General features: G+C 49.4%; 1 protein-coding gene across 1 annotated transcript in view; it reads left to right on the top strand.

The window, feature by feature from the left end:
* The window catches only part of XYLT1 (xylosyltransferase 1), a 309,211-nt gene that overhangs the window by 176,913 nt on the left and 109,347 nt on the right, over positions 1 to 22,951 (top strand). The gene's annotated exons all lie outside the window — the stretch shown is intronic.

The raw sequence follows: 22,951 nt of genomic DNA, 5'->3' as shown, positions 1-22,951 counted from the left end.
CGGGCCTCTGAGGCCGAGGCCTGGAGAGGCGCCTCCTCTCCAACTCTCCCTCCTTCCCAGCCCCCTTCTGCTCACATTCTCAGACCTGCTGAGACCCTGGTTTTCAAACCCCCAATCAGGTCACAAGACCTGACTTCTTTGGTACCCCCGTGAATTCAGAAGTTTCCCACGGAAAAGTATTTCGGAATCAAATTACCTTTTGTTATAGCTTTAACCAGGTGCCTTTTTGGCAAAGGAGGAAATACAGTGAAGTCAGGCTCACGTGGCAGCTGCAGAAGGCGAGGTGATGATGCCGATAGAGTTGGTTTTCTGTCTCAGCAGAATATAGGGATTAAAATTGACACGGATATTATTGTAACTGAATATGATCTGAACGGTTTCTAATTGGTTGCATTGACTTTGGAGGCTCTGAAAATCGACCTTCCCATTTTCCTCCATCTAAAATTCCTTCCTTCCTTCCACCCCGCCCTCCTTCCTATATTTTCTTCGTTTTCTTCCTATTTTCTTTCTTCCTCGTTTCCTGTTCCTCCTCTCCCCTCCCTGTCTCTCTCTCTCCCCCCTGCCCTGAGCTGAACACTCCTCTGTGTGTGTGCTGGTGACCAGTGATGAACCAGAGCTCTTGCTGTGAGAGGTCAGAGCTCTAACAGAGGCGCTGTGTTGGGACAGAAGTCAGAGCGTCAGGAAAGCAGCCGCAGAGCTGATCCAGGCGGCGGGGTGGGGAGGCGGGGGCTCTCGGTCCCCCTGGCAGTGGTGGGCCTAGAGGCCAGGCAAGGAAGACTTTGCCAAGCGGCCTCCCTCTTCTGAGCAGCTACTGTGCCCCTGCATCTCTCTTGATGCAGAAGGGAGATGCGTGGTGAGAATGGCTCCCAGGGAACAGCAGGCTAGAGAAAGCGCAATGCCGTTTATTCACCGGACAGACGGCAATGCGAGGCCCATGGAGGGAAGGAGACTTATCCAGAGTCACCCACTGAACCAGAGGCTGAACTTGAGCTAGAATCCAGGCCTCCTCTTTTCAGACGGGAGCCTCTCTATTTACTGCTGGTCCCAGAACGAAGGATTGGGATCAGGTTGGGAGCAGCCCCGTGTGCCAAGGGCAGAGAGAGGCCTAGAAGGACACATGGCCAGCTCTCCAGGTGGCCCCCTGCATGAGGTGCAGTGGGGACAACTCCAACATTTACTCAAGTTCGTATGTATTTTCTTAGTTTTCCGCGTTTCCACTTTCCGAGGTTTCAGTTACCTGCAGTCAACCAAGGTCTGAAAATATTGGAAATAATGGAAAATTCCAGAAATTCGTGAGTTTTAAATTGTGCGCCGTTCTGAGTAGCATGATGAAATCTCACGCTGGCCCCATACATCCCACCCAGAACGTGAGGCACCGCTCCGTGCAGCATGTCCTCGCTGTATATTAGTCACGCAGTGGCCATCTGGGTTATCAGAGCTACTGTCCTGGTATCGCTTGTCCAAGTTATTCTTATTTTACTTAATAATACCACATTCACATAACCTTGATTACATTGTTATAATTGTTCTATTTTATTGTTGTTTTTGCTGTGCCTAATTCATAAATTAAACTTTACCATAAGTATGTATGTATAGGAAAGAGCATAGCATATATAGGGTTCAGTACTCTGCAGTTTCAGGCATCCAATGGGGGTCTTGGATAAGGGGGTACTACTGTACTAGTATATCGGACACTGTTCTCACCTTATATTGCAATGAATCCTCACATTTGCCTCTGGCAGCGGTTCTCAACCTGTGGGTCGCGACCCCTTTGGCGGTCGAACGACCCTATCACAGCGGTTGCCTAAGACCATCCTGCATATCAGATATTTACATTACGATTCATAACAGTAGCAACATTACAGTTATGAAGTAGCAACAAAAATAATTTTATGGTTGGGTCACAACATGAGGAACTGTATTTAAAGGGCCAGAAGGTTGAGAACCACTGGCTATGGGGTAGATCTGTTATCAACCCATTTTGTTGATGAAGAAACTGAGGCTTAGAGAAGTTGAATACTTGGCCAGAGGAGCACAGCTAGTGGATGGCAGAGCTGGGCTTAGAACTCAGCTTTGAGAGTGTGCATCCTTTTCCAGAGCCTCTCCCTCTTCTGGAGGCTAAAGCTTCCACTCTAGCTCAGATTGCCAAATCTCAGGGATGTGCTACAACCTGCAGAATGTATCTCTCTGTCATCAGTTAGTTGCAAGAAGAAGAGAGGGCATTAATGGGGAGAAACGGGGGATGTCCCCAGCGGAGGCCAAGGGTTCCCATGCTTCTCCTGGTCATACTGAGTCACCCCTAGTGTGGTTTTTCAGTGTGAATTTGCTGGGGGTTCCCTGTGGCCTTCGCTGCATCAGCCAAGGTGGCACAGCCTCCGGGACTGTTAATAAGATTGGCATTTAAGAGCCGTTGCACACCCAGCCCCGGCAATGCTTTAATTTGCTGCACCACAGCCTCCCCTTTTGCAATAAATTTAGTGTGAATAGACTAATTGCAAAATAACCCTAATTGGATAGTTATCAATGAACAAGTTCCCGTGGAACAAAACGGCTTACAATTAATAGCATTTAAGCCATAAACTATTCTTCTGCAGAAAGCTAAGATGTAATTACACCCCATACGGAGATTGTGTTCCCTTTCTGGAAACTGTGACACCCAGATTTGCCTCTGCTTAGGAAAGATTTGAGCTCCAGCCCACTGGTCCTTTTATTTCCTGCTAAATGAAGAAATGAAAGTGGGAGGGGAGAGAAATTTAATACATGCATACATATACATAACGCACACGCGTGCATACACAGATGTACGCACTGTGCTTGTCATTTTACTGAGTTCAGCGTCGCCCAAACCTCAGCCAATATGATGCCAGAAGTTGAATATAATTAAGGAAGCAATTCCTCTTGGCCTGAGGACTGAAAATTTCAGAAGAAAGAAAATAGATTTGATTTTAATTATTTTTATTTTTTTTGTTAATCCTCGCCCAAAGATATTTTTCCATTGATTTTTAGAGAGAGTGGAAGGGAGGGGAAGAGACACAGAGAGAAACATTGATGTGAGAGAGATACATTGATTGGTTGCCTCCTGCACACGACCCAACCAGGGCTGGGGATCAAACCTACAACTGAGGTAGGCAATCGAACCCGGGACCCTTCAGTCCACGGCCAATGCTCTATCCAATGAGTTAAACTGGCTAAGGCAAGAAAATAGATTTTATTTTTTTATTTTTTATTTTTTTTATATTTTTTATTGATTTTTTACAGAGAGGAAGGGAGAGAGATAGAGTTAGAAACATCGATGAGAGAGAAACATCGATCCCCCGCCTCCTGCACATCTCCTACTGGGGATGTGCCCACAGCCCAGGTACATGCCCTTGACCAGAATCGAACCTGGGAACTTTCAGTCCGCAGGCCGATGCTCTATCCACTGAGCCAAACCGGTTTCGGCAAGAAAATAGATTTTAAATGTTGACTTTTATAAAGGATTCCTGCTCCTCCCACCCCCAACACCTCTGTCCCCTCGCCCAGCACCACTCGGAGAAAAGGAAGAGTCTAGAAGCCCAGGAGACGGTTTGCTTCCTGTGAACACAGTGCTTGTGTTTGTGACTTGGCCACTTCTCTCTCTGCCTCCCAGAAAAAGAAGCTGGAGTGGGGACGGCTTTCACCAGGAAAGGAGGGATCTCCAGACCGTCCATTACAACCCCTCGAGTGAGATGTAGTGAGGTTGGGCAGGGTGGCCCCAGGTGGGCTCATTTCCAATCCAAGTGCGGGCCCTCATTCCTCCCAGAGCCCCTGTGCTCACTGTAGCAGCCAAGCTGCCAATCCCCCCCATTCTCCACCCAGGCAGCTCTGTACCCCCCTAGCTTCCACAGTTGTCTGGGCTTCCTATCCCTTCCGTGGGCTCAGTCACACCAGCTGGACTTTCCAATGGTTCATGGAAATGAAACCTTGTCAGCTGGAAAGCCAATGGAGTTCTGGGCTGGAAAAAGACATTTTCCATCCAGAGATCTTCAGGCCCTGGGTTTTGAATCCCGGTTCTGCATTTACCAGCTGTGTGGCCCTACCCTCCCCGTGCCTCAGCTTCCTCATCTGTAAAATGGACACAAATCCTCGTACCTTATCCTCATAGGACTGTGGCTGAAATGGGATCGTACATATAAAATGCTTGGTGTAGAGGGGGCTCCAGTAAAGCAGATGTGCCTGGCTGTTGGCAGTAGTGAGGTTAGCAGTATACATGACGGGGGCATGGAGAAGAGAAGAGAAGAAGGCCGGCTCCGATGGTGACCTCCCATTGCCTAGCCACGTCTCTCTCGCTCTGGTCTTCAGATGTGGCCCCATGTGCCTCAGGCATTCCCTCATAGTGCCCACCCCCCACTCCATCCCACCTTGTCTGGCTATCACCGCTTTTTACTCCAGATTGTAGCCCTCAATGCCACCTCCTCAGGGAAGCCTTCCCAGACCACACCTCCCCCAGACGCCCTGGCCACAGGGGACACACTGACCTGCGTGAGGGACAGAGGTGGCTTTCCCAATAAGTATCTTTCCTAATAAAGACTGTTCGACCGTAGGAGGCATGCTGGTGCCAGGAGCTAGGTAATGCAGCTTCTCCTGCCTCATTACCTTTGGAACACATTAGGAAGCTCCCTCCATCTTGAGTTAAAATGTGCCAAGAAAGGCCCCACTGGTTATCCTGGTCCCTCCCGCCCTTCCTCACCCTTCTCTGTGCCAGCTGACACTGGGACTGCAGCCCCGATGCCATGTGAAGAATGCGAGATGAGCAGTGTGAGAAGTTGTGGAGAAAGCAGTGGGCTGGGTAGGGGGTGGCTGCCGCCTTAGGGGGAGCTCAGGGCGAGCAGCTGAGGAGGCAGCAGTTCTCCAGTGAGTGATGAGCGAGGACTCGGAATCAGCTGGCTGGCGGCAGGGCTGCAAGCTTTCGCACAGGACAGGGGGAAGCCGGCTCAGGGTCAGAGTGAGGGTGGACAGAAAGGGGGTTTCTGATAGAAAGGCAACTGTCCGTGTCTTTACCCAGCAGCCTTTGCGTGAGGCCAGAGGCACTGGACAAATGGGCTCTGGACGGAGGTGGCTGCGGGGAGCTGGCCGCCGCTGCAGAGAGAGGCTGGCAGATGGCACCGCCAGCTGCGGGAGGGCTGTCTCCTGCACATCTCCACGCACTGGGGGCAGCGGGGTGACGACACAGCCCGAGTAGCATGAAAGCGTGGCTGGCAGCCTGGTATGGAGGGAGGGATATGGAGACGTGGATGCCAGCTCGGCCACTCTGAGTGCCCCAGGGCATGGGCCTCGGTTTCCCCATTTGTCGGCCAGAGACGCAGCTTTCTCCCGGGTCTGTTGCTGTATCACTCAGGAGGAGGAAATGAGGGAACAGCTGTGAAAAGCTGAAAGGCGCCACGCTAACAGGCGTGGTGTGCTGAGGCCAAATTGACCCGCGTACGGCTAGGCCAAGTGGGCAGGGCTGGCCTGCTTTCTTTCCAAAGGCCAGGTTCACCGAGGACCCACTCGGACTGTTTCCGTCCCTGGCTGGGGAAGGCACAAAGCCCAGCACAGAGGAGGTTTGCAGTAACGGTTCCTCGGGGTGAGGCAAAAACGGGTCCCAAAGGTGCTTCGTGGGCTTCTAGGGAGGAGAAGGAGACTGAGCGTGTTGAGTCCGGGAAAGTCAGCAGACCTCATTCCGTGGCCAAGGCCAGGGCTGCACAGACCTTCTCTGCAAAGGGCCAGGCAGTACGTAGGCTTTGCAGGCCGTATGGTCTCCGTCTCAGCTATTCAGCTCTGCATGAAGACGGCCACACACGGTACATAGGACATGACCAGGGAGGCTGCGTCCCAACAAAACTGTTATTGATGGTGCCAATGTTGAATTGCACATAATGTTCATGTGTCATGAAACCTTATTCTTTTGATGTTTTTAAAACATTTAAAAACGTAAAAACGGTGCTTAGTTCATAACTGCACCAAAACAGTCAGCCGTGGTTATGATGGTCCACCCTTATTCCAGGACCTGGGGACCTAGCAGTGAACAAAAGCAGAGGATGCCTTGTCCCACAGGGCCTCGACCTGCACAACTCGGGGCACAGGCTCATTAAGGGAAGATGGATGGGGGCCTCCATGGAGCCTCCGCCCTGATGAGAGGCACCATGTGATTCAGCAGTCCCACTTCTGATCTGGTGTAGCTTTAAGGAAGGAGTAGACGCAAGGAATGGTGGGGAGGTTCTTGCAAGGGTCCCCGTGAGAAGGCATGGCAGTAGGTAAAAGCTATAGGCAATGGCCGGTGGATCGGATGGGGTGACCGTCAGTGGGTGTTCTCGGCTCTGAGGTTTCTTTGGGGCACAAAGACCACTCAAGCCTGATCCTTCATTTATTGAGCTCCTTGTCTATGCCAGGCAGCGTGGCCAACAGTCCCCTTTGGCCTCCCACTGGGAAGTGAGTCCCAACAGGCCAAGTCCACGTAGCCTTTTCCTCCTACAGCACGGTGGTGGTTCCCCCTCCCAGTCTCGGAATCATAAAGAAAGGGCTTTTTAGAAAGCTGAATGTGTAGTTATAGGAAATGTCATGAATGCCCCCTGCATCTCCCTCCCACCTCCTCCTCCTCCCTCTCTCCTTCCCAGGAGTGTTCCGCCAGCTGCGCAGTCCTGCCATTCACTTCCAAACGTGTCATTAGGGTGTGTGTGTTCCCTCGCTGCCATGCCTGAGAGCAGAGCAGAAAGGTTTAGGCGCAGGAAGGAGATGAAAACATGAGTGCCGTTCCCGGCCGGCCGTCATCCGGGCCCGCCCTTTCCGAAACTTCAGGCAGAAATAAGCACTCCGCAAGCCAAGTGTGTTTGAGACAAGCAGATCATGGTTAGGTGGGTTTTTTCCCCCTTCTAAGTGCTCACAATGACACCTATGGCCTGGGGGATTGGGAGAGTGTTTATAACCACGGGTTTATGGCCCACACTGCTTGGAGCAGCTTGGCCGAGAGCCTGACTAACAGGGCTTGCCTTTTGTCCGAGGCTAGAAGGAGGCTTTGGGGAAAGGGGTGACTCTCCAGAGTTTCTGGCTGGCGGGGTGGAGCCTGGATATGGGCCCAGCCCTGGAGCTCATAGATGCCTGCACCCATTCCTCCCCCGACGACCCTCCCCTGAGCACAGCGCCCCCCCTCTCTCAGGGCATGTGGGCACACTGACAGGCCAGCCTACATAGCCAGGAATGTCGCAGGCAATTGGGGATTACTAATTTCAGGTGCCACCGTTGGCAAGTTCCTTTTTTAATAAGTCAGAGCAAAATCACGATTCTCTTAGTACCTGGCACCGTGGTAGACACGCTACAAGTATCTCTGCTGCTCAGCGAGCAAGGAACCCCTGAAGTGACATCCTCTTGCTTTTTTTTGCGTCTCAGGGAGAAAGTAGGAGAACCCCGTGGGTGCCTGCAGAAACGCATAATGAACATGAACATCATTCTTCCCCTTAGCATCCTTACATATGTTTAATTTGTTTCATTCATTCAACGAATGCCTGTCGAGCAGCTGCCCCCGTGCCAAGCATGTGCAAAGTACTGGGATCCGATGAACAAGAGAGAAGACCCCACCTCACGGAGCTCACTGTCCTGGGAGAGAGGGGAGCACGCAACAAACAGAGGAAAGACACATTGCCAGACACAGGAAGAGAAAGAGAGGAAGTCAGAGGGGCCATTTCTGAATGACCTAAAGAGAGATGTGGATACAAGGTACTCAGAGATGGATTTGGCCTAGTGGGAGAACGTGCTAAGAACCTGAGCTGCCCCAAAATGGAATGGTTCTAGTCTTTGGACATACAGAGTTCATTCATTCATTCATTCATTCAACCAATATTTAATGAGGGCCTACTCTGTGCCAGGCACTGAACAAAATGAACAAAACAGACAGAGCTATCTTTATGTAGTTTATGTTCCGGAAGAGGAAGACAGGTAGTTGACACAACAAAATAAAAAGTATCATATGTCAGAAGGTGAAGACTAAAGCAGGAAGGAAGGAGGTACTGCAGGAACGAGTGGTATGATGGGGGCCAGCAAGGAGGCCACGTGGCTGGAACAGCAGATGGGGCCTTACAGACCAGTAGAGAGTTGGTTTTTATCTGGGTGAGGTGGGAGAGCCACTGGAGGGGTTTGGGGTGAGGGGTTCTGATCTAACATGTTTCAGAGGATCAGTCCCCTCGCTGTTGGATTGACACTAGACTATCAGGGCGAGGGAGCTGCAGGGAGAGTGGTGAGGAGCCCACTGGTGTGCCGCAGGGGCCTGGCAAGGCAGGAGTGAGCAGGCTTTTCTGTTTTCCATAGAGCCAACAGCACTTGCTCTCAGGTTGCACACGGGGCTTGAAGAAAACCCCCACCCATCAGATGCTTACTCATCTCTGCATAGCCAGTGCTTGGACGTTATAGGTCTTGATCTTGCTCTCATGGCGTCAGGAGACGGCACAGCTGTTTTGAGCGTCATTGGCTACCCCCGGCCCCAGGAGCTATGCAGAGACCTGTGCGTGCTGGGTGAAGTGATGGGAAGGGAGCATTTACATGTTTCTCTGCAAAGCACAGCCACCACCTGGGGACTGTCCCAGCTCCCACCACCACTCACTCATTCAGCAGTTATCCATCCAGCGCCTGCCATCTATGCCAGGCACTATGTTTAGAGGATTCACTTGGGAGGAAAACAGACAGAATCCCTGTCCTGTGGAGCTTGCAGCCTATTAAACGTGGGCAGGGAAGCCCATGAATCCAAAATAAATGCAGAATTGCAACAGTGATCATCGCTTCTGCAGACACGTGTTGGATTTTAGTTGGGCTGAGAGATGAAGGGTGGGAGGAGTTAACTAGGGGAAGGGCAGGAAGGGGAACATTCTGGTCTAGGGTGCATCATGTGCAAAGGCCCTGAGGTAGGAGCAGGTGTGGGGTGGTTGAGGAACTGGGGGAGCTCTGAATAGGAGCAATAGGGCCAGCCTGTCTTCTTCCCAGCCTGATTTTAATTCTGCAGATCACTGGCTTTAGATGGCCTGTGTTTTTGCCTTGAGCAGGAACGGAGCAGAGACACCTGCCCTTTCACTTTTGCTGAGCTGATGCCAGTTAGGGGAAGGCTCTGCACCAGACGTGCTTCGAAAGACCATCAGGGCCCCCTCTACCACTGTGTCATCTGCAAAACCCTCAGACAAGGCACTTGCTTTCTCTACACCTCACTTCTTACCTGTAAAATGGGCTGTTAGATGTCTCCCCTGCCTCCTCAGGTGGCTGAGTAGAATATTGTATTTGAGATGCTTAAGTTATTCCCTCTACTCAGCCAGCAAAATTTACCAACTACAGTTACAAACCAGCAGCAGGTTATTACGATTCTGGAAGCCTCCAGGGTGGGCAGGGTGGCCCCACTTCCATGGAGGGAAGTTTTGATGCTTTTCTCAGCTTCCATGAGCGTCTTGCCCAGAAACTGCCCCAGGATGGGGTAGCGAGTGGCAAGAGGAGAGCGCTCTGGCCTTCTGAGGCATTCCTTCCTTTGGGTGCAGCTGGTTATGTGTCAGCCACTCAGGGTGCCCAAAACAGAGACCTTGTGCAGAAAGAGGCAGCCCAGGACTGGCCCTGTAAGCGGCCGAGAGATGGAAGTGCTAAATTTCATCTGTAGTTCTTCCTAGCCAGTCCCTCCTTTTGCACGAAGCAGTGAAACCAGCTTGCTTTTTCTCCTCTCTCAAGTTATTTGGCAGTTAAGGTTAGGAATTCCTTTCAGCATCACTTCCTCCTGGAAGTCTTCTGTGATTCCCTCCCCACACTCCACCTCTCCAAGTCTCCATGAGGTGCCAGACTGTGAACCCCCAAATCACCTTGCCCACCCCCGACCGGAGCACACTGCCTATCATACTGGAGTTACCCGAGTTGTCTGTAGCCCCCACTAAGTCTTGTCTATGTGTGTGCACGTGGTACCTGCAGTCCCGCACAGAGCCTGGGATGGAGAGCTCATGTGTCGTAGGCACTTCCTGAATGCCAGGTGCAAAGCTCAGCCCTTCCCATGCGTGAGCTCTCCGAGCCTTCCCCAGAGAAAAGGATGTTCTCTCGCCCGATTTTACAGGTGGGCAAGCTGAGGCTTTGAGAGGTCAAGGAGCTTGCCCCGGGTCACATTTGCAGGTGGCACACCTTGGACCCAAACCCAGTTCTGCCTGACTTCAGAACCCATGTGTTAGCCTCTCTGCTATGTGGCACCTGTACTGAACGTGCAGTCGGCATGTGATGCATGACTAATGGAGTTTCTCCGGAGATAAAGGGAAACGCAGAGGAAATGTGAACACCTTTCTCTAGCAGCTAGAGTCTAGCTGCTCATGACCCTCCTTCCCTGCGACCCAATAGAACAGGGAGCTGAGGCCTCTGCAAAGTTCCCCACTCTTAAATCCTGATGTTTAACCTTTACCTGGGGATTGCTAAATGCCAGGGACTATCCTGAGCATTTTAGCCATATTAGGTCATTTATTCTGACGACAGCTCTGTATTCAGGGAAATGGATGTTCCGAGAGGGAGGAGGTCTGCCTAAAAGCACACATCTCCTCAGCGGCACCGCCAGGCTCTGAGCTCAGAGACTCGGTGCCAGCGGCAAAGTGCTTAAGCCCTGGCTTCGCGGTAGCAGCCGCGCCTTTGGCTGAAGGAGCCTGTGCAGTTCAGCTTGCTCCCCGAGCTACAGCCCTGTGTGGCAAGGATGTCCGTGCAGCCAGGTAATTCACCTGCTTCTGGAGGGGGCTGATCCCATCCAAGACCCTCCGGCCTGGCCTGCAAAGCCATCCGGGGTGAAAAATAGCCAGCAGTGGGTGCATCCCATTTCTCTGCTGGTTTCGAGTTGCCGGGGCATATGTGTGTTAGTGTAAAAAATGACAAAGCAATAATTTTTCATTGTATTCTTCAGTCACCCATGAGAGATTGGATTTAGGTCACAATTTATTACCCCGTGGAATTGAATCCAATTTTTAACACCATGTCAGCCATGCTGGCATTAGAGCCTGTTAATGGCTGTGAAATTTATACAATGATCAAGTAATTTAAAACATATGTAGGAAGTGCATCAGGCAAATTGATGTGTATGGAGCCCCGTGGTAGAAATTGAGCAGGAGATAAACATGGGAAATGGTGATTGATTAGGAGGCCGTCGAAATAGTGCTCGCTTTGATAAACTCTTAATGGCGAAATTAGTAAACGAATTTATTCTTCAGGCTTTTGAGGAGGAGTTGCGTTGCCTTAAATCAGAATTGAGGATGAGCCACAAAGTGCAAATTAACAGCTCACCTCAGAGTGCGGCCCAGTTAGAATGGGAAGCCATTGTCACCACCAGGGTGGGGGTGGGCGTGACTGGGAGGCTGTCCCTGCCACGTGTCCAGTGGCCAAGGGGGAAAGACGGTGAGGAGACAGAGCAACAGGAGGCAAAGCGGATTTTCTCTTAATTTTTAAAACTTGGCTCAAATAATGCAGAAAGCATGTCTGTTATTCATGTCTTTAATTATCCAAGCAGGACAATATGCATTCTCATTATGTAAAAAAAAACCAGAAGACACTGCAGATCAAGGGGCAATCCATCTTGCCCAGGCTCCCCTGACAGGGGAGCACTGCAGGCACATTTTTATTTTTGTTTAGCTGCGGTTCTCAACCTGTGGGTCGCGACCCCTTTGGCGGTCGAACGACCCTTTCACAGGGGTCGCCTAAGACCATCCTGCATATCAGATATTTACATTACGATTCATAACAGCAGCAACATGACAGTTATGAAGTAGCAACGAAAATAATTTTATGGTTGGGTCACAACATGAGGAGCTGTATTTAAAGGGCCAGAAGGTTGAGAACCACTGGTTTAGAGCTTTAAGTCCAACCCAGGCAAAAAGGGAGTTTGTTTTATGAGGAGGGTTATATTATAAGAAACTGATGATCAGTCTGGAACTTGTAAAAATATAGAATCTGGTTTGAAAATGAGAAAATTTAAAACTGATATAAAACTGATGTATCCGTTCTGGGACGCTTTTTACTTGGACATGTATCTAGGTCTGAGACCTGTATCCCTGTCAGGAAATAGAGACCTATGCCATCCTTCTCTTTTTTTTTCTATGTAGCGTTTCTTTTCCCCTTGACTTCTGTCGCCTATGTAATTCTTTGCCATGGCTGCTTCCTCTGGAGTCTGGCCATTCCCCTACTGGTGGACACTGAGGTTGTCACAGGCTTTTGCTATAGTGAGTGGTTATTTTCTCAGTTCCCCCAGAGATGGTGCATAAGCAGTACCATTCTAGATGAATTGGAGAAAAGCTAATTTGCTGCTTACAGTCGATGTCTCTGGACATTAGCGCTTCATTCTCGTGGGGATGTTGAGTTGAGACTGGCTGCTAGGAACATCCTGAGAAATGAAACTGGTGGCTCAGAAGGCTTGTCTGTTTTAAAATTTTGACAGATATTGTCAAACTATCCGCATAAATGTCATACCAGTTACGGTAGCACCTCCTGTCCGGTATTATTCACACACAGGATGTTGGAAGCTTCCAGCTCAGTCTCATTCTCTTAAAGGGACCTGCTTTCTTCCCAGGAGCCCTGGCCAGGCTTTAAACTAGTACCGGCTCCAGTTCCTAATCTTCCGAGATCCCAGCAAGTCTCCTCCATGGCCAGGGAGGGTAGTGGTTTGCACACGAGATCCTTACAGCACCCCGGGCCTCCCCCAGAGGTGCTGACCAGGGCGAGGATGGGGCCCCGGAAGTTCCATTGCTACCAGCTGCTGCTCCACACCCCACTTTGAGAGGCGCTGATGTGGGAGAACAGAGCTTCCCTCCGATTCTGCCCTTTCTTCAGGTCCTCGGTTCTGGATGGGGGTGATTGCACCCCCACCCCCCGGGGACATTGGCCATAGCTGGAAACATTTTTGGTTGTCACCACCAGGGTGGGGGTGGGAGGCTGCTACTCGATTCTAGCAGGTAGAGACCAGAGATGCTGACAAACATTCTGCAACATACAGAGCAGCCCTCAAATAATTTTCCATTCCAATATAATTTTTTATTCCAAAATGTCATAGTGCCTTAGTTTAGAAACCCCAGTGTGGTCCCAGCCAGGGTGGTGTGACTGAGATGGGATGTCTGCCTCCCTCTGTGGGCTACTCTCTCCTCCATGCAGCTGGTCTCCAGTCTCATTCCTGGGTTTAGAATCCCTCCAACTCACCCCTTAATCTTCCTCAGCCCTTACTGACCCCTTCTCCCCTGAAGGTCTCTCTTCCCAGTCTGAAGAGCCAACAACAGTTAGACACCAAGTATTGATCACTGGCTGCTTCCTGGCTATGTGCTATGAACCTGGACTTGTGTTCACAGTGAAAGCTTAGTCAGTCAGCCTGGGTTTGAATTCCAGCTGAGCCACACACTAACTGGGTGGCCTTGAGCAAGTGACTTCACCTCTTTGTGCCTTGTTTCAATCTGTAAAATGGAGTGATGATTGACATCCCAGTTTTCCTAAAACAGTCTTGATTTGTGTCTGCTTTCTCGGGATCATTATTAACAGCACCCCTTTCCCCCCTGAAGAGTTTCCCAGTGTGGGTAGTAAATTATTTGTCACTCTCATGACAATAATACCTTGTAGAGTTCATACCTTGTAGAGACTGGATGAGGTGATCTATATGAAGTATTAATGCTGAGGCTGGTTCTAGAAAGTGCTGGATAAAAGTTAGCTCTTCTATCCTGGGTTTATACACAAAAGAATTAAAAGCAGGTCTCAAAGAGATATTTGTACAGCCATGTTCTTAGCGGCACTATTCACAAGAGTCAAAAGGTGCAAGCAACCCAAGTGTCCATTGACAGATGTATGGATAAGCAAAATGTGGTCTGTTCATATGATGGAATATTATTCAGCCTTAAAAAGGAAGGAAACTCTAAACATGCTATAACATGGATGAAGCTTAAGGACATTATGCTAAGTGAAGTAAGCCAGTCACAGAAAGACAAATGCTTGTATGATTCTATCTGTACGAGTTACCTAGAGTAGTTAGATTCATAGAAACAGAAAGTAGAATGGTGGTTGCTAGAGGCTGGGGGGAGAGAGAATGGGGATTGTTTAATGAGTAGCATTTCAGTTCTGCAAGATACAAAGAGTTCTGGAGATTGGTTGCACAGCAGTGTGACTGTGCTTACTAGAACTCTTAGAAATAATTAAGATGGTAAATTTCATACTATATGTATTTTATCCTGATTAAAAGTAAAAAGTTAGCTCCTTTGCAAACATGCATTTCCTCAGGTCAGCCTCACTCTAACCACTGAAATAGGCTTCATTCTCCCGTAGAATCAGTGGGGATGGGTGATTTGTTCCAGGGCTACACACAGCCAAGTTCCACAGAGACAGTGCAGGTCAGACTGGCCTCCTGAGGCAGGGTCCCCATTAGAAAGGCCGTGAGGCCTGGATAGGGCCTGTCACCCTTATCCGAGAGTAGGAAGGCACTATTCATGGGTTCAAGCAGAAACAGTGGCGGGATCTGATTTATGCTTTCTAATAGGATTGGCAAATTTTCCATAAAAGGCCAGATAGTCCATATGTTAGGTTTCTCTGGGCATTAATAAGGTCTCTGTTTGTCCTGGCTGGGTGGCTCTGTTGGTTGGAGCGTCATCCTGTACACCCAAAGGTTGCGGATTTGACCCTCAGTCAGGGCACATACCTAGGTTGTAGATTCGATCCCCAGTCGGGTCGTGTATGGAAGTCAACCGATCAGTGTTTCTCACATCCATGTTTCTCCCTCTCTCCCCCTTCCTCTCTCTCTAAAAATCAATAAAAACATATCCTTGGGTGAGGATGTTAAAACTTTTAGATAAGGTCTCTGTCTTAACTATCCAACTCAATATGCGCTCTGATAAAATGTTATTTATAAGACAGGCAGGCTGAATTTGGCTCAAGGGCCATAGTTTGCTGACCCCTGCTTCAGAATGAGCTGACCGCTGAGCCCTTCCAGCTGTGTAGGTTGGGAAGAGAATTGCAGAAGGCAGGATACTTATCCGCTTCTTCCCCCACCAGACCCCCAAAGAGTCACCCCTGTCGTAACCTGGAAGTTGGTAAGAGCTGCCCAAGGAAGCAGCAGGCCCCAGCGGGTGGCCCGTAGGTCCCAACCTGGATGAACCAGCTTTTCTGCTACTCATACCCAGCACTCCCAGGAAGGAGGGCCCTGACAAGGTGACCTGGAGGCCAAGCCAAGCCCCAGCAGCCAGGCATGAAGGAGCTGCGCTCTCCTGGCTCCTGATCCTGGCTTGACAGTGTTGTTTGTTTCAAGACTATATTAGCCTTGCAGCCCGGGACCCAGAGAATTTAGAGGAACTCTTGCCATTGCTTTCTCAGCCTAGACCTCCAAGGGCAATTAACCTGGTTATCCAGGCCCCTCTCTCTCGCCTTGTTTATTGCTGTGAACACAGGAAATGCACTATTAAGGTGCATGGAACCCTATCAAGGAATTTAAGTGTAATTTAAAGGCTCTATGGGGAGGACCTAGGTGGCTGATTAATAATGCATTTGTAGAGCAATAAAGACTCCAGCAGATCAGTGGAGCTGAGCCTCTAGACTTTATTTATGCATCTGGAATCCTATGAGGCTCTTCTCTGGGGAGTGTCTGCATTGGGGTTTTCTGCCTGGTAGTGCATTGGGCAGGATCCTGAGAAACTGAGACTTGCAGAAGTGGTGCTGCCTACATGGTGGTCAGGGACATGGGGTGGCAATCCTTAGAGTTCTGGAGTTGGATCCTGTTCCTACCAGGAGCTGACTATGGAACCTATGATATGCAATTTAAACCTCTTTGTGCCTCACTTTTTCCATCTGTAAAATGGGACTAATGATAGCATCTACTTCATAGTTCTATTAAATGATGATGCATTTAACAAAGTGTTTAGCACATACAGAGTATGTGCTCATTCAGTATTAACTATCCAATTATTGCCATCATTTTGAGGATTAGGATTCCCTTCTGAGGAGCCCCAGTGCCTGGGGCTGGCTTATGGTTGGTTTTGAAGAGCCTTAAAAAGTCAGTTTTCTCCTTTTCCCATCCCACCCAGCATTGAGACCTTTCTGTTGTGCTTTCTGAATATGTCTCACTGGTCCACCTCTGTGTCTATGCAACCTCCCTGGCCAGGGGGCACCATGTCTCATGTGGATTGTGCCAATATATTCTTAGCCAGTCTTCTCACGTCTACTCTGCCATGCCCTCCACCCCCTCTGCCAAGTGACTGTCCATTCGGCATTCAGAGTACCCTTCCTGAGATATACTTGGAACATTGCTTGCTCGTCTGAAAACCCACCAAACCTGCCCATGGCACCAGGGGCGAATCTGTCCCCTACAGTGGCCTTAGGCCCCTTGTGATCCAGGCCATCTCTCTCCAGCCTCGTCGCCTGTTGCTCTTGGCCCTCCTTTCCCCATGGCTTGTGCCAGAGCCCCCAGCATGCTGCAGCACTAGGGAAAGCCAAGGTCAGCCTAAGGCTTTTCCACATCTGGTCTCCGTCTAAACCCTGCTCTCGTGTCTTTTCTGGCAAGCTCATGTACTTCCTTGGGTCTATGCTTTCTCAAGGGAAATTTTACTTTTAAAGCATTTATTCTAGTTTGTAACATACATGTGTTTGTATGGTTGTTCGTTTAGCATATCTTTTCCTAATTACACCAAAGTATCTAGGAAGATAGGGTCAATATTTTTACTCACTACTTACCCCCACTGCCCAATACAGAGTAGGGGCCAGGATGGATATATGGATAGATGGATTGATAGATCAATAGATTGATGAGTGCATAGATGGGTGTGTGAAGGGATGAAAAGGTGAGTGGATTAGATGGGCAGATGGATAGATAGATGGATAGATTAGAGGAGTTGAAATCTATAGGCAGAGAGTCTAGTGATCATGATTTGAAGATAGTCCAGCTAAGAGATGACAATGGGTTCAATTACGAAAGAGGAACGGTTGGATTTGAGAACAACTCAGGAGGCAAATTTGGCTGAATTTGGCAATTGGTTGACTGTAGAGATGAAGGATGGAGAGGAATGAAAGAAGACACCTGTATCGCTCATTAGAATGACTTGCTGCTGTTACTATAACCTATTGAAATGGAGAATTCACCATTTACCACAACTGGAAAATGGGGATTATGTTGAAAGGTAAATAAGATAGTGTAAACCTCTTGGCTATTTTGTAAAAGCCTAGGAAAGTGGGACACATCTTCCTAGTTTCTGAACGGAACTAGAATCCAATTCAGGTGGAGCTTTCAAAACAGGAAGAGCAGCTGTGCAAAAGCCCTGAAGCAGCTGCACGCTTGGCATGACCAAGCACAGAAAGGAGGAGTGGAGGGCTGGGGCTTTGTAAGCAGTGGGGGTGTGGTGGGCCAGGAAGACCAAGAGGAGGACAGGGGGCTGGTCATGCAGGGCCGTGTAAGCCATGGAAAGGAACTTGGAATATTTCTTTAGTAAGGTCCAGTGTCATGAAAACCCAAACCTGATTTCTCAAGGACAGGGTTGACTGGTTTCTCTAAGACAGGAGTCCTCTGTCCAAGTGGGAGCATAGCCTGCTTTTGTAAAACCACACCACGCCCGTTGGGTTATGTACGGTTGGTGGCTGCTTTCCAAGCTCAAGAACAGAGTGGAGCAGTTGCCGCAGAGACTGCGTGGCTCCAAAGCCTAAACTATTTACAGTCTGTGCCTTTACAGAAAAAGTTGGCCGACTCCTGTACTAAGACACAGAGCTCCTGCCTGCTCAGTCCAGGGCGCATTCCAACACTTTCCAGACTTGCCACTGCCTTCAAAACTGATGAATGGGAATAACTTACACATTTAACAAGGAGTGACTACAACTGGCTTCCCCGGGGTTTCAGTGGACTCTCAGGGATGGGGGGCATGGGTGGGAAAGTCAGAGGAAAAGATGCTCGAATTTCAGCTCATAAAAACCCTCAGCCTGTGTCCCAGATACACCTACACCTACTGGAAAGATGCTACCTTAAGGCAGGAGGCCTGACACATAACAGATGCGCAACGAATGCTTGTTGAATGGCTAATGAATGAACAGTGACCTTCGGAGGAGTTTGGAGCTGGCTGCCACCTGGCGTGCTTTAATACTGACGTGGCGTTAAGGGCAAAGACTTACAGTCTGCTGCTGCCTTTGACCTGGGCTATCAGCTAACTTGTCCAGAACTGGCTAAACACAGTGCCATCCGAGTGACACTATAGGAGCCCCTAAATTTTGCCAACAGATAGCACACAGCATGGACACTGCCGTGGTCTCACAAGGAGCAGAACTGGGCCCAGATGAATATTGGGTCACCATTTAAAAATGCTGGTAAGGAAGGCTGCTGATTGCTGTCTCCGGATTCTAATTACACCACAGCTCTCTCAGGAAGGAAGAGACCTTTTGCCACAGGCACACTTCACAGCTAATCTGAAACCCTGCCCGGCTCTGTTTAATTACACGTGCACTTCCTGAAGCCACGAGAAAGGTCCTGAAAAACGAATTCACTGCCTGCCAGGACAAAGGGCACAGATCTTAAACCTGGAACTCATCACTGATATCTTCAGCCAGGACATATTGCTGTGCTCGGCGGAGGGCAGGGAGGGCAGGAACTGCTGTAAGGGGGGGAAAAAAAAGAGTGAATAATTTCCCTAGTATATCTTTGAGCTTCTTTCCGGATTGAGAATGGGGGGAAAAATACTGAAAAACACAGATCTAAGAGCCCTTCCAAATAATAAAAATAACTGTAGGTATTGTTTGTTTATGGCATACTATCATTTACACTTACTGACGTTTGAGAATTACTAAGCTTTGTCACCAAAGAATATTATTACCCACTAGAGGCCCGGTGCATGGATTCGTGCACCAGTGGGGTCCCTCGGCCTGGCCTGCAAGGATCGGGTTGAAACCGGCTCTCCAACATCCCCCTAGGGGTCCCAGATTGCGAGAGGGTGGTTCTTAAGTGACGCACCCTGGAATCGGGCTCCCTCCTCTCTGGTTCCGGGTGAGTCACCCGAGAACCGCAGCTGCCAAGTCACCACAGCTTGGCAGCTCCTGCATTGAGCATCTGCCCCCCTGGTGGCCAGTGTGCATCATAGCAGCTGGTTGGAGCATCTGCCCCCTAGTGGCCATTGCGCATCATAGCTATCGGTTGGACAATCGGACGGTCGCTTAGCCTTTTATGTATATAGATGCTTGGATCTTAATCTTTTAAATCCCTGAATGATATTCACCAGAAAGTGGTTCTTTATCTTACTTTCCTGCATTGAACGGTGGTTCCCAAATCGGGAGTCTTCCCAGAGTTCCAGAATCCTACACTAATTTCTAGGCTGATATCATGGTTTGCATTGTTGCTCCCAGAAGACATTGAGGCCCTGACCCTTGGCGGCTATGAATGTGACCTTATTTGGAAGTAGAGTCTTTGCAGATGATCAAGTTAAGATGAGGTCACTGGCGTGGGCCCCTAATCTAATATGCCTGGTGCTCTTATAAAAAGGGGAAATTTGGACACAGACACAGACACATTCAGGGGGAACACCAGGGAACAGAAAAGTGGAGACTGTAGTGATGCATCTACAAGCCAAAAAATGCCACAAATTGCCAATAAAGCCCCAGAGGCTAGGGGAGAGGCCTGGAACAGAATCTCCTTCCCAGCCTCAGAGGGCACCCACCCTGCTGCACCTGCTCTCGCCCTCCGGCCTCCAGGAAACTGATAGTGACACCACCACTCAGGTGTCCCACTGGCATCTCCACCCTACCCAGCTTTTCAACCCCCACCCTAACCACATCCAGCCTCCTCCTGCATTCTCCATTTCAGTTGGCAACACCCATCAGTCACTCTACCAAACCATCCGCTGCCTTCCTTGCTGCCCGATAGCCATTGAGGCCAGTAGATGCTCAGAGGCGGTTCCATCTCTGACGCGCACTCTTAGCCTCGGACTGGAGCAGGCGAGCTGGCAGGCCGTGCTGGATGTTTACATTTTCAGGATCAGTTGCTAACATTAAAAATTGGAGATTCTCGTTTCAATGTCCAGGGTTCCAGCTTCTCTTGAAATAAAGGGGAAGAGCTGGCCACCGGAGCCTGTAGAGCCACACACAGCAACATCTGCCTGTTGCTGAGAGATGCCACCTCCTTTGGATGCAACACAGATTCTACCCTTCGCAGTCGCCCACTCAGCCGGGTCTCATCCCAGGGACTCCTCACTCAGCAGGTCACTGCCTGGCCCCTGTGGACTTTGCCTTTCCAACCCAGTGGCAGTTGACAGGGTGACAGGTGGCCCCTTCTGGCACACTGTGGAAGTGGGGACAAGCTTCCGGAATTCCCAGGACGAGGAGCAATCAAACCATCCCGTCAACTAATGTGCCCTCCCCAGTTTTCTCTCGGAATCTCCCCACCCCTTAATGACTCTACTGTATTCTCTCCTCCTCCCCATCAGTACAGCCTCTGACAGAATAATGGAGGCTGATGTGTGTGGTTAAAACATAGGAACTGGGTTCGGACAGAAGTTGACACTTGGAGGATGCCCCAGGTGCAACGTTACCAACACCTCAGATTTTCTGCAAACACGTGCAGGCACCAGGCAAATGTGTTTGCAGCCAGAAAGCCCTACAACCAAGAAAGACACTGTCCTTTAAGGCACTGCGGTGAGAGCATTTGTTATCATTCCTCCACTCTGTATCCCGGATGCGTAACTTCTACCATGACGCAGCACATCTCTGAGGATTGAAGAACAAATGATCCCACTTGTGTGTATGAGGAATATTGAGAGGCCGTGGGATGGGGTACTCGGGAAAGGCTGCTGCTGCTGATTTCTAGCTGTGTGATCTTGGGCAGGCCACTGACCTCTCTGAACCCCATTTGTAAGTGAGGCTATTGGTACCTCCCTTTGCAGGATCAGAGGAGGGACTGGGAAGAAGGCCTGTGGAGCATCAGCTCTGTGCTTAGCACACAGTAGATCCTCAAAAAAATCAAACATGATAATGATAGGGATTTGCCTCCGCAAACTCGAAGTCACTTTCAACATAACATGCTTAATTTGTGAATTGAATAGCTTTATTTGATGTGTCTGGAATAACCGCCGCCCCCCCCCCCCCCCCCCCCCCCGCCGCCATCCTGCTGCCCTGAAATCCAGAACTACATTTAATTAGGTTTCAGGAACTTCCGTTTCCAAACTGAACTGAAATAAGCTATTTTCCGCACTAAAACAAAGCAGTGAATAAAATGGAGCAAGATGACTCCACTTTTTTTTTTTCCAGGGAGTTTCCTCATTTTCTCATAATGAGAGACTATTAAAATAACCAGAAGACAAATGGTACCAAATTAATAAAAATGGAGATCAAATGATCCTCTGTTACCTATTTTTGCTCAATTGCAGTTGAGGAATGCATTGATTAAACTGCCAGCAAACCGTTATGGTCATATTCATTACTATAGCATAATCTATTTTATTATGAAAGGATAATCACTAACACAGTCTTGCAGACAGACGTTTCTCTGCGGGCTGAGGTGTCATTTACAGTGGATCTGCACCAAAGAACACTGAGTTCATTTTCCTGGTGGTGGAGTTGAGCTTTCGAGTTGGGGAGGGGCGAAGATGGTTGATTTTCTTTGTATTTATCCCATGGCGTGGCTTGTGGATTCCCAAGTGGAGGGCGCTGTGAGTGCCGCTGTGAAATGTATAATAATCCTAGAGAGATTTTTCAAAATGTCAAAAGAAGTTAGTCAGTGAGCTGACTTTTTTTATTTTGTTGTTGTATCTATCTACTCCGTACCCAATAGCTGATGTGATTGATTTCTCATGTGCTGATTTATTCATTAGGCTTATTTATTCATTAGACAGTTATCTATTATTCATTAGGCAAACAGGTGACAGGGCATGGCGGTGTGCCAAGCCCTGGCTATGCTGAGATCAGTATCACAAGACCTTGAGTTGCTCACCACCTAGCAGGAGAGGCAAGGGCATAACTGAACAGGTACGATATGCGGGGAATGAGGGATGTGCAGAGATTTGTAATAGCAGAAACGGAGGGAGCATCTTGCCACTGGATAGAATGGCCTCAGAAGTGCAGCACTTCAAGCGGGTGGTGGTGATGAACTTGGGTACAGGAAGCAGGCCCTCTGCATTTGAACCCAGCGTCTGTCACTGGTGACCTAGGCGTGCTGGGGCAGGTCACTTCATTCCTCCAATCCCAAGTGTCGCCTCTGCAAGATGAGGGTAGTCATTGGACTCACTTCACTGTGGAGACAGATTCCTATGTGGGGGTCACTCCAGTGCATTTCCTGGTAGAGTCCTGCTTGTATGGAAGAGCCACTGGCATCAGCATCCTTGCTCGGCCTGTGAGGAAACGAGTATTCAGAGAGAGTAAGTACTTTGCGTGAGGTCACCCAGCCAGCCAGAGGCAGAATCAGGGTTTGAAGCCAAGCCTACTATACTCCCAGGTGGGGGCTCTTAACCAGTAGGAAGCTGGCATTTTCATATATCGGTGTTACTTAATGCAAGAGTCACAAAGGACCCTGAGGGGTTGGGCAGATGGTAATTGCCCGGAGCAGGCAGGCGGAGAGTGTGGCTGACCGAATAGCACAGGTGCCAGCTGAAGCCCCAGACTATCTTCCCATGTGGATTGCAGGCTCAGGTTTGCTCACTCTTCTCATTATTTTTTTTTTTCAGAAGTAAGAAATCTGAATATTTGTCTGAAATCTCTTGACTTAACTGACAACTTTTTTAATTTGAAACAGAGAGTGGGGCCAAGAAAACCTGTGTGCAGGCTGGGCAGGCCCAGGAAGCGTTCGCCTGCTCGCTCTGCTTTGAAGAGAGGCCTCTCTCTTGCTATGCTGAGAGCCCCCTGCCCTGCACCTTCCTTCTTACACTTCTGCTCGCAGTACTCGGCTGGTCTCTGCACGGCAGGCAGCAGGGAGCCAGGCTGCTTCTCTTCCAGGCCCTTCTTCTGCTGTGTGCAGCTCCAGCACCAGCCCTCACTGTTTTCAAGCAGGATGATCAGGGCC

This window comes from Myotis yumanensis, unplaced genomic scaffold (assembly GCF_028538775.1).
Source record: "Myotis yumanensis isolate MYYU_CA2020_CCGP unplaced genomic scaffold, mMyoYum1.0.hap1 SCAF_4, whole genome shotgun sequence".
Taxonomy (NCBI): Eukaryota; Metazoa; Chordata; class Mammalia; order Chiroptera; family Vespertilionidae; genus Myotis; species Myotis yumanensis.
Note: the sequence above shows the minus strand (reverse complement) of the source record. Positions and strands in the feature narration are given on the sequence as shown.